At 36.6% G+C, this 12,000-nt stretch overlaps 1 protein-coding gene across 1 annotated transcript in view; it reads left to right on the plus strand.

Annotated features, from left to right (window-relative positions):
* Window positions 1-12,000, plus strand: part of AEBP2 (AE binding protein 2) — a 65,159-nt gene that overhangs the window by 1,740 nt on the left and 51,419 nt on the right. The window lies entirely within an intron of this gene.

Consider the following 12,000-nt stretch of genomic DNA (forward strand, 5'->3'; position numbering starts at 1 on the left):
GTATGTTTCAGTTGTTATTATCGTAACTTCTGATCACTTTGGAAAACTTCGTATTTTAATTAATTGGTTTTTAATGTACTTTTTTAAACACAGAGAACCACATTGATGTTATACTGCTTCTAGCATTTATTTTGCCTATCAGTGTTTTAATGAATAGATTTTTAAAACCATCGATATTGACTTGGCTTTAAAAGTTTATTCTAAAGTTCTAGGAATTCTGATTGGTAACTAATAAAAAGAACACCTTGTTTTATATTTAATGTTATAAGGAATACAAAGCTCTAAATATTATGAACATAGAGCATGAGATTCTGTTTGACGTTTACTTTAATATCTAATGAAGAAAATATCTTGGATGGGATAAAATAGACTGTACAAACCCTAGAGAAATTGTGATGAACTAGATAGGCACGGCAGGAAGGAGAATCTGCGAGACAATTAAAAATTGATGTGAAGCACACAATGAAGCATATGTTATTTATCATTTTATTATATCCTCCTTCATTGGTACCAGTAGATATTTGAAAGTTGACATCAGTTTATACAGTTAGCATCTACCACAGTTCCATTTATCTAGCGCGTGTGGGTACACACATACATGCTTAGCACTGCACAATTTAAATGTCTAGCCCATTCTCACAACTCTGGTGCAAGATAGGAATTATTTTGACTTCCATTTAACAGATGAAGAACCAAGTTGAGTGTATTACTCAAAACAGTAAGCCTAGAGTGGAAGTAGTGGTAGAGCTGGATCCGAACAAAGGTTCTCAAGCCCCCTGTTATTTTCACTTCACAAGAGTTAGAATACTTCACCTTAAACAAGCTGTATGTGTCAGAATTTTTTTTTTTTTTTGAGTTAATTTCTACCTGCTACATCCCTTTAGGAGATGATGAACTGTTGGTCAAGTAATATTTCAGGAAGTGGAGTTTTGGCTTCATTTCATATTTATAAGATATTCACTGGAATATCTAATTTTTACATCATATTTCAGAGTAAGATATTAGTGCCACAAGTCCAAATAAGGTTAAAATTTGATAATCAAACACTTGCTTTTCTTAATGCTTAAACATTAGAGACTTCAAAATATTGTAATCATTTTACTGTTTCAGGGTAATAGATTTAACTTGTATGAAGAAGCTTTGCTAGTGAAACTGGATGTGGTGATCTTAATAATCGTCATTCTTAAATGCCCCCTTGTTGCCTTTAATTTTTTTTTTTAAGAGTCCTTTTAAATTTGGAAAGGATTCATAGTTCTCATGAACTGTCCTGAGATTACACTAATCTATGTGGATTTTATAAATTGATTTCATGGTAGGAGGCTTTTATTTTTGTGACTGATGGAAGGATGCCGTGGTTTTAAAGTGCTTTTAGAAAACTTGGGGCATTCCTATCAAAATGATTTTATTAGAATTTACTGTTTCTTTTAGAATGCCTATTCAGTTTTTTGTTTTTTTTTTACTTTGAAATTAGATCATACTTTTGAGGTAACATACTTTAGAATTTGTTTAAATGTCTTAATTATTTTAACTGTAAGAGCTTCTTTTTAAGAAACATTTAAAATATAAAGACTTAGATATTAAAGCTCATGATCCAAGGTGTCAGTTTACAAACATATGTATTGGAAGTGTTGTGTGGTGAAAAGTGACTAATTTATAAAATGAATAAATGACCCTTGGTACAAAAACATTGATTATTTTCTCCATGAGAAAGTTATTCAAAACCAGAGTAAGGGTATTAGTGTGTTTATTTTGGTAAAGTTAGAAAACCTTTATGTTGATACGTAATTTATTTTCTTTAGGGGAATATTTAGCTGTTTGAGACCACTATAAACTAGCTTTTCTTTTACTTCGAATCTAAGGTTAACTGCTTTTTAAAAAATTACCGCCTTTTAAAAAATAATTACCACCTTTTTATTCAGAGACTAATTTTTTTTTTGTAAGATTTTATTTATTTTTTTGACAGAGATAGAGACAGCCAGCGAGAGAGGGAACACAAGCAGGGGGAGTGGGTGAGGAAGCAGGCTCATAGCAGAGGAGCCTGATGTGGGGCTCGATCCCATAATGCTGGGATCACGCCCTGAGCCAAAGGCAGACGCTTAACCACTGTGCCACCCAGGCGCCCCGAGACTAATTAATTTTTAAATAGAATTTTAGAATTTAAAATATTTCTGAAATTTTTTTAGTTCTCAAATTAGTTCTAGCTATTGAATCAGATTATACATTGAAAGTATTCTTACCTTTTCTGTATAAGTGAATTGATAAGAACTACTTTTGTGGTTGTCATACACACACACCCCCCATACACACCACACACACACACACACACACACACACACACACACACACACACACACACATTCTCCCTCATGCCCCCCAACTAGAACAGAAGCCAAGATGTATTTTGAAAAGCCAAGACCACTTTCAGCCACTTTTATCAGCCTTTCTGGGTAAATTCAGATGTCAAAAGTGCATGTGTAAGGATGTGGTGATAGGGAAAGGCATATGGTGTGAAACTTAATGATCAAGAAAGGCCACAGGCCCTTACCATTTTGTGGATCAAAATTTGGAATCCCAGTCTTAGCAGTTGCAAACTGAGGTGTAACTGACTTTGCTCTGATGCTGGGAAAACAGGCTAATATTGCCCAATTTCTTAGTAGTATGATTGGGAAGATCTAATATGGAGGCTAAATTTCTAAATCGTATTAATGCCAGAAGGCTACTTGCTGAAGTTATCATCAAGATTTGTTAAGGATCTGTATGGTTGAGGCAATACAATACTTTTATGTAAAGTAATTTTTGCTCATACTTCATGATGAAGTAGTTACCTCTTCAACTCTTAAGCAACTGTCCATAGTCTCTTAAAATCATTCTTTTAGCTACCTTTTTATTTTGATTAAATTTAGGGAAAAAAGCTTTTAGTAGGTCTCAGTTTTCATTGATGACCTGTAACTCCCAGTAAAGGAAGACATGGCTCTGTGCCCAAAACAAAATCACGAAAAAACTACAGACTTAAGGATTGAATTTGTTGAGAGATTCTAGGGGGTCATTTTACTTTGAAGAAAAATTAAGACTACTGTGTTGAGTCAGCTAGAGAATCCTGTGTGTAAGTTGATTTGCTAACCAAACAGGAATTTACTGTGTGCTGAACGTTTACTGAGTATTGTGGAAGAGGGGCTATTGCATGTTGCTGTGAGACTTTTAATTCCAAGGTGTATGTTTTGCCTTAGTTCCTAGCACAAAACTGCATTGACTCTAAATGTAATCAAAGTCAAATTTCACACCTTGCCAATTGTATTAGCTGTTTATTGTTGTGTAATAAATTTCTTTCAAATTTAGCAACTTAAAGAGACAGACATTTGTTATTGCTTAAGGCTTCTGAGAGTCAGGAGTGGATAGGCTTAGCTGGGTGGTTCTGGCCCAGGGTTTCATGAGGTTGCAGTGAAAAGGTTGGCCAGCACTGCAGTCATCTGAAGATTTGACTGGGGCTAGAAATGTGTTTCCAGGATGGCTCTCTCATTGTAGCTCTTGGCATGATGCTTCATTTACTCACCAAGTCAATACCTGTTTGTGTGTCCTCATAACATAGCAGCTATTTCCGCTCAGAGCAAGTGTTCTGAAAGAGCAAGGAAGAAGCCACAAAGTCTTTTTATGACCTAAAATACTTATTTTTTAATTCGTCCTATGTTTTCATTTAGCAGATGAGTTTTTCCTATTTTTCTTTTCATTCATTCCCTGTCACAAAATAATTCCTTCAGATTTTGTTCACTAAGGCCACCTTTCAAAACCTGTCAAAATGCCATAGTAAGTCCTGGCTTTAGTTTCTTTTTCCTTTTAATTCCCATAGATGTATTTTTTATTTTTTCCCCTCCGTGCTATGGTTCTATTCTGTAGGTGGTGGGGTATAGAATATCTCTGCATCTGTATATAGAGCATATAATCTGAGTTAGTCTGAATTCAGATCTTTGTATTGCTGTCTGTATTATGACTTTAAGTTAAATCTTGGAGCCTTAGTTCCTTAACTACGAAAAAGGGTTAAGTTTTACCATAAAGGTATTCTAAAGACCAAATGAATTTCTATTAAGAGTCCTATGAACTTTTCTGAAGAATCTGTGTTATTTGAATGTTTCATCCTTTTTGTTGTACAGTGGTATTTTTGAGAATGGGCACAGTTTAGCTCATTTAGATCTAAACACAGTACCTTGGGATATGGTGAGTACTTAACTAATTATTACAATTAAATTGAAATAGCCACAATTGAATTTATATAAAGGAGACTATAAACTGAGGGCTGGGAATTAGCGCCTTTGGTTGGATCATTGTATTTGGTATTGATAAGTTTAAAGTTATTGGGTCAGTGTACTCCAGTAAAGCCCATGAGATCCTATGCAAAATTTATGTGATTTCTCTGAGACGATGTCAGCACTATAAGATTTTCAAAAGAGTTTGGTCTAAGTTAAGAACTACCAATTTTAGGGGCGCCTGGCGGCTCAGTTGGTAGAGCTTATGACTCGATCTCAGGCTCATGAGTTCAAGCCCCACGTTGGGTAGAGTTTACATAAAAAAAAAAAAATACAAGGTGTGTCTGGGTGGCTCAGTCGGTTAAGCATCCGACTCTTGACTCTAGGTTTCTGCCCAGGTCATGATCTCAGGGTTGTGGGATCCAGCCCTATGTGGGGCTCTGCACTGAGCGTGGAGTCTGCTTGAGATTTTCTCTCTCTTCCCTCTGTCCCTCCCCCTGCTCATGTGCATGTGCCCCCCCAAAATAAATAAATAAAATCTTAGAACAAAACAAAAACAATCTGCTAATTTATAGGAGATCCAGAGGTGCATAATGTTTATTAAATGGTCGTGGACAATTCTATCAAAAAAAATGTTGGGATAGTTCTGAAATTGTGAATTTCTATAAACATATACTTAAATTTGTCCCTAAAAGTATGTGAGCATTTACTGTGTGCAAGGCACTATACTACCTAGGCTTAGGAATTTACTCTGAATGAGAGTCTTTCAGGTGATTCATAGTACAAATCAAGCAGATTAGAAGGAAACAGAATTCTTTGCATCTTAGGTGAGTAGGGAGGGCTTTAGGGAAATGTGACTTGAGCATATATAATGCATGTAATAAAACAAGCACTTGTCTTTACTTTTTTCTTTTTTTACTTATATTTCCTTTGTTTATTTATCTATCTATCTATCTATCTATCTATCTATGAGCGGAAGCAGGGGGGAGCGGCTGGCAGAGGGAGAAGCAGACTCCCTACTGAGCAAGGAGCTCTAGGGGGGACTTGATCCCAGGACCCTGAGCATGACCTGAGCTGAAGGCAGACATTTAACTGACTGAGCCACCCAGGCGTCCCTTTGCTTATTTTTTCTGATTGCTTCTGAGTTTAAAGATCTGAAAGCATATGAGTTTGTGGAAAATCTGAAATGCATAGTCACCACAGGGTTTTTTTCCTAAATCATTGTTTGTTTGTTTTTTAAAAGATATTTATTTGACAGCGGGTGAGAGGGTGAGAGAAAGCACAGGAGGGGAGCAGCGGGGAGAGGGAAAAGCAGGGAGCCCAATGCTGGGCTCAATCCCAGGACCCTGGGATCATAAACCTGAGCTAAAGGCAAAAGGCAGACACTTAATGAACTGAGCCACGCAGGTGCCCCTCCTAAATGATTAAATGCATAAGTGCATTTACTGTATAAAAATGCATAACATTTGATCAAAGTTAAGTGGAAATTTTGAAGTTAAAGAGGGAGAAAGTATAGGGAGAGCAGTAGTTTAACACTGTGATTTGAGTCGGAATGTGTGGTTTGAATTCTGGCTCTCACTTAAACTGGGTGACTATGGGACAGTTATTTAAATTATTTACCATCTTACTATTCAGGTTTCTCATCTGCAAAAGGGGGCCAATAATAGTTAACTATCCTGTAAGATTGTTATGGGGATTACATGAAGAGTATTTGGCACATAATCTATTTTATTAAAGGTTTTATTTATTTATTTGCTGGGGAGGTGTACACAAGCAGGGGGAGCAGCAGGCAGAGGGAAAAGCAGGCTCCCCGCCAAGCAAGGAGCCCGATGTGGGACTCAATCCCAAGATCCTGGGATCATGACCTGAGCCAAAGACAGAAGCTTAACCGACTGAGCCACCCCGGTGTCCCGGCACACAATCTATTTTAAATGTTTACGGCATACATAGAACCCCTTCCTTTTGTGCCAGGTAGTATTCTAGGTGCAGGGTACAGAGCAATGAGTAAAACAAAGCCCCTGACTTCACGAGTGGCCAAACTGCACAAATGAACTAGAAATAACTAGTAATGATCTCATTGTTATGAAGCCATATCAGCTCTGAATGCCAGAAAGTATTAGACCAACTGTTAAATTTGTGTGTGGCAAGTATCTGTAAATGAGTGCTGCAGAAACTTGCAAAAGGATATGCCAGGCCAAATATTTCATTGCAAAATTTACGTTTTAATCCGCTTTAACACACACACACACACACACATATTTTCAGTGGTTGACCTAAAAGGCCATTTAATAATTTTTAATATGTAAGTAAAGCTACTGACCTATTAGTAAAAATCTTTGGAGTATATTTTCTAGTAATGGTAATGATTCACAGTGATCTAATAACATATTGGGTTCATTTTTATGACTGATAGTTTGCATTTGTGAAAATCATGGTTATATTGGCCTTGTAACTAAATGGATAATTTTGGGCATTAGAGAACATCAGAGGGATGTATCGATGTTTAAAAAAATCATATTTTGAGCATTTACTTTGTTGGCTAGCATGGTGCTCTATCTAGTGATAAAGAAATATGGTGGTGCGTGCCTCCCCAGTGTTTATTTTTTAAAGTAGGCTGCATGCCCAGTGTGGGGCTTGAGCTCACTACCCTGAGGTTAAGTGCTCTACAGACTAAGCCAGCCAGGCCCCCCCAGATACTTAGTTTATAATGAGAAGACTAAAAAGATGATTCCATTGTTTTTTAGTTTTTCTGTTAAGTGTCTCTGCACAGTACCTTAAAATAAACACTGGTAAGTATTGTAGTCAGTGGTTAAAGTTTTCGTTGGGAGGGGGTTGGAGTTAAGGGTTAGGTGAGTGATGAGAATTTTTTTTTTTAAGATTTATTTATTTGAGAGAGAGAGAACACAAGCAGGGAGGAGGGGCAGAGGAAGAGGGAGAAGCAGACCCCCCCCTGCTGTGAGCAGAGAGTGGGACCGTGGGATCATGACCTGAGCTGATGGCAGAGGCTTAACCTACTGAGCCACCCAGGTTACTGGGGGAGAAATTTTTAGAAAGCCTAAATGAAATGTAGGAAGAAAAGAGCCTACCATATACAGGAGACTTCCTGCCTAGGTCAGAGGATCCACATTGGAACTGGGAAATAAGAATAGCTAAAGTGGGATTTTTCATGCCAATAACAGATGTGGGCATTTTATCAGTGTAGGTTTGTGAATCAGTTTCTTTTGCCTCTCCCCAACTTCTCTTTGTACCTCCTAATCACATTCAGGTTTTATCTCAAACATTTTCGTAGGCAGACTATCCCTGATTTCTTTGTTAGACACAAAGCTAGCACTCCCAAGTTCTTCATTGCCCTTGTTACAATTTGAGTCATTTACTGTTTATCTCTCCTGCTAGAGTTTATGCTTCTTGAGAATAGGAATCATGTCTCTTTTGATCATTGTTCTATTCACAGCATCTAGCACAGTGCCTGATGCTTATTTTAGGTGTTCTTTTGTTTTTTTTTTAAGATTTTATTCTGTTTTATTTATTTATTTGAAAGAGAGGGCACAAGCAGAGGGAGCAGGCAGAGGGAAAGGGAAAAGCAGGCTCACCAAGTAGGGAGCCTGATGTGGGGCTCGATCCCAGGACACTGGGATCATGACCTGAACCGAAGACAGATGCTTAACGACTGAGCCATCCAGGCGCCCCTAATGATTTTATTTTTAAGTGATCTCTCTACCCAATGTGGGGCTCAAATTTACAATCCTGAAATCAAGAGTTGCATGCTCTACCGACTGAGCCAGCCAGGCACCCTTAGGTATTCTTCAGTGCATTTTGGATGAATGATGAAACTCCTGTGTTACAGAAAAACGTGGCAAAGGTAGAGAGTTAATTTTAGGAGCTGGGAGACCAATTAGGAAGTGATAGAAATAGTACAGATGTGAAATGAAGAGACTTGAACTAGGGTACAAGTTGGGGAAAAAGTCATGCTTGGGAAATTAAATCAAAGGAAAGAAAAACTAATTTCCTGAGGGGCTTATAAGAAAAATATTATGTTATTATTTCTGAGTAAATTTTTTTTTTCTTGAGGATTTCATTGGAACAATAGCTTGCTTATTTTTCCAGACACATCCATCACTAAAATAATTCAAGGAAAAGTTGGGTAGTGAAGGAGCATGGACCTTAACTTAGAAGGAATTATAATTTAACTTCTCAGATGTTGTTTCCCTACCTGTAAAATAGAATATCTTAGTGTTGTGATTAAATGAGATGGAATATGTAAAGGGCCTAGGGCTGTATTTAATTCATAGTCATTTATGCTTCCATTTCTTATGCATATAGATGTGGAAAGAAAACTTCAGTGAGAATAAGTAATTGATATTATAGTATCAGCTTTACGAGAGACTGCTTACAAATCATTTCATTTCTCTGAACTTCAGATTGGTTCTTTTTCTTAAAAGTGAGGTTTTAAACGATATAAAATAATTTGAAACTCAAATGTGATGATTCTGATGTGGACTTGGCAAATGCTCTGTTTTATCCTTTTGATAACCCAGAATATTGCAAGCATGGCTTTGCTATATCCAGGATCTCAGAGATACTTTACATTGTTTCTTCTGGGTTCAAGAATCACCATAATTTATGGTGTTGTGTTGAAATATCCATTTGTGTTTGTCTTTTCTAGGCTATAACATTTAAGAATTAAAATCTGGTTCTATTTATTTTTATACTTCCATTACTTACCAGCTGTACTCACCTATTGCACTGCTTATATTCAGAACTCAGTAATTAGTTGAATTCAACTGAATGTGGATGTACCTGATACATGTTTCTTCTTTTTCACTATCATGACTATATGAAACAGGAAGGAGAACCATTCTGTGCCTTATATCTTCCCCAATTCTTTTTTAAGTTGGTTTACTTATTTAAGTAATCTCTACACCCATCGTGGTGCTCAAATTCACAACCCCAAGATCAAGAGTCTCATGCTTTTATGACTGAGCCACCAGGTACCCTCTCTCCCAGTTCAAAAGCATATGTAGAAACAGTATTTAAAAGAAGTCATGATTTTTGAAAAATTTAAAAAGCAGACTTCCCCAACTAGTATTTTGTTTCCCAACAAAAAATAAATTTAGATACTATTTTAGAAGAAAACTACTATTCTGTACTTTGCTTATGAATGTGAGGCTATTGAGCTTATTGGAAGGATTTTATGAAGTTCAGTTCATTGCATCCTCACAAACAACAAATGAGGCGAGGAAGTGCTCCTAGTTATTATACTGCCTATATGACTCTTGTAACCAAACTTGACTGAGGAAGTTTAATTAAAATAGTATTAAGTCAGTGGCTAGTTTAAATTTCAACTCTTTCGCAAAGAATAACTTAGGAACTTGAATTCATTTACATTTCTGGGCCTCATTTTCATTGGTAATTATAATATACATAGCCTAGATCCCTTTTAAGACTATGAAGTATAAAAGTTGATTTCTAATTCAGTCTTTAGGGGAGTAGAGAGTCTTTATTGGCATTTTAAGTTTAATGCTTTTCGAAGTCCCTGTCTTGCTTTCTGGTTTTCATTTATGTTTCAAATTTCTAGAAAGGTGAAGTGTTACTAATTAGAGAAAATACGGAGACTTTAGAAGGGTGTTTGTATTTCTCAGTAAATATATTTACTATATCATTGCTAAATTATAAAATTTTTGTCATTACTTTTTATAAATATTTGTTAAAGTACCAAGAGTGGATGAATCAGGAGTAGATTTTTTAGTGCTTTACGTTCATGTTGGCAGTCATTTGAACATGTCTGTTGAGGTGTTGAGGACTCCTGTAGGCTTTTTTGCCAGAAATATGTGTACTGAAATCACTTGATAAAATCATTTTTATGATTTAACACTAAAAAAAATCAAGTAAATGTGATTGCTTCTTATAAAATGGGTGTTAGTCTTCATAACAGATTTTTTACATACTGTCTTTGCATATAAGCATTTTCCTGGAAATCTTTTTGAAGGTAAAAGATTAAAAAAAAGAAGGGAAAGGTAACTCCTTATAATGTAATTACACTGAAATAGAATGTTTCTAGTACTACAGTCTTTTTGGAGGTAATTGCTTGCTGATCTTGTGTTAAACGGCGTGAAAAATGTGGGTGGAGTAATCTTAAAGAGCAATAGACTAGAAATGAGAAGCAAATTTAAAATGATGTTCACAGTGGTAATGTAAGAATGCAGCCTACTTGTTTTCCATAGGCTATATTTCATCATTGTTGCATAAAGTCCCTTTTGACCAATTTAGTGAATGCTGCTGGGTCTTGGGGAAAAAAATCTTTTGTTTTTATTCAGAGAAATAATTGTAGGGATGGAGAGTAGTCTTTTTCTTGATTAGAAAAACCCATTTTAGCTTTTTGAATTACAGTGATAATAGCTTGTAATTACAGTAACAATAGTAATAATAATATCTTGGTTTTGGCTAATGATTTTTAGTGTGCCTCCAATTAATTTTTATGATTATCTCAGTACGACAAAGCCATATATTTTACTTGCCTTAACAGTCCTACTTAAATTTGTCCCTAAAAGTATGTGAGCATTTACTGTGTGCAAGGCACTATACTACCTAGGCTTAGGAATTTACTCTGAATGAGAGTCTTTCAGGGTGATTCATAGTACAAATCAAGCAGATTAGAAGGAAACAGAATTCTTTGCATCTTAGGTGAGTAGGGAGGGCTTTAGGGAAATGTGACTTGAGCATATATAATGCTTGTAATAAAACAAGCACTTGTCTTTACTTTTTTCTTTTTTTCTTTTTTTACTTATATTTCCTTTGTTTATCTATCTATCTATCTATCTATCTATCTATGAGCGGAAGCAGGGGGGAGCGGCTGGCAGAGGGAGAAGCAGACTCCCTACTGAGTAAGGAGCTCTATGGGGGACTTGATCCCAGGACCCTGGAAGCATGACCTGAGCTGAAGGCAGACATTTAACTGACTGAGCCACCCAGGCGTCCCTTTGCTTATTTTTTCTGATTGCTTCTGAGTTTAAAGATCTAAAAGCATACAGCACCAAAGCAGTTTGGAAGGCAAAACCAGGTGGCCTTACAGAAATCTGATGTGATCTAAATTCCTTAATCCCATTTAAAACCCAATTTCATAATTTACTATTTGTTCTTGATAGAGAAAAACCAAAGTGACTGCCCCTTTGTCCCTAGACAAATGAATATTTGAAGTTGAATTTTATGTTGATGCTGTTAGGCTCCTATCTGTTCTAGTGGCTTAAGTTCTAAATTTGGGATAAGTTCTACCTGAGGATAGTGTTGCTTTCTATGACCTTGAATTAATTTTTTTATGAAGCTAATTGACTTGTAGGATTAGGCCGGGGGCGGGGGGTTGAGAGAGAGAGGAGGGGCAGAGGGAGACGGAGAGAATCTTAAGCAGGCTCTCTGCCCAGCTCAGAGCCAGATTCAGGGCTCGATCTCACAACCCTGAGATCATGACTTGAGCCGAAATCAGGAGTGGGGCATTTAACCAACTGAGCCACCTAGGTGCCCCAGAAATCAAATTTAATAGTTTATCTTGTTACCAAAACTATCTGCCTCAAAGAATCAAATTATATGTAAATGTTAAATATCTTTTGTGTTGTGTGTGTTAATGGATGTACAAAAGCAAATAACTTTTTGTATGTGCGCACCAATTGAAACTGTTATTTTGGCTGGATCCCGTGACCTGAGCCTTAGGCAGATGCTTGACCAACTGAACCACCCACGTGCCCCTCCGTTTTCTATTTTGGCTGCTTAG

The sequence above is a fragment of the Ailuropoda melanoleuca genome, chromosome 16, assembly GCF_002007445.2.
Source record: "Ailuropoda melanoleuca isolate Jingjing chromosome 16, ASM200744v2, whole genome shotgun sequence".
NCBI classification, from domain to species: domain Eukaryota; kingdom Metazoa; phylum Chordata; class Mammalia; order Carnivora; family Ursidae; genus Ailuropoda; species Ailuropoda melanoleuca.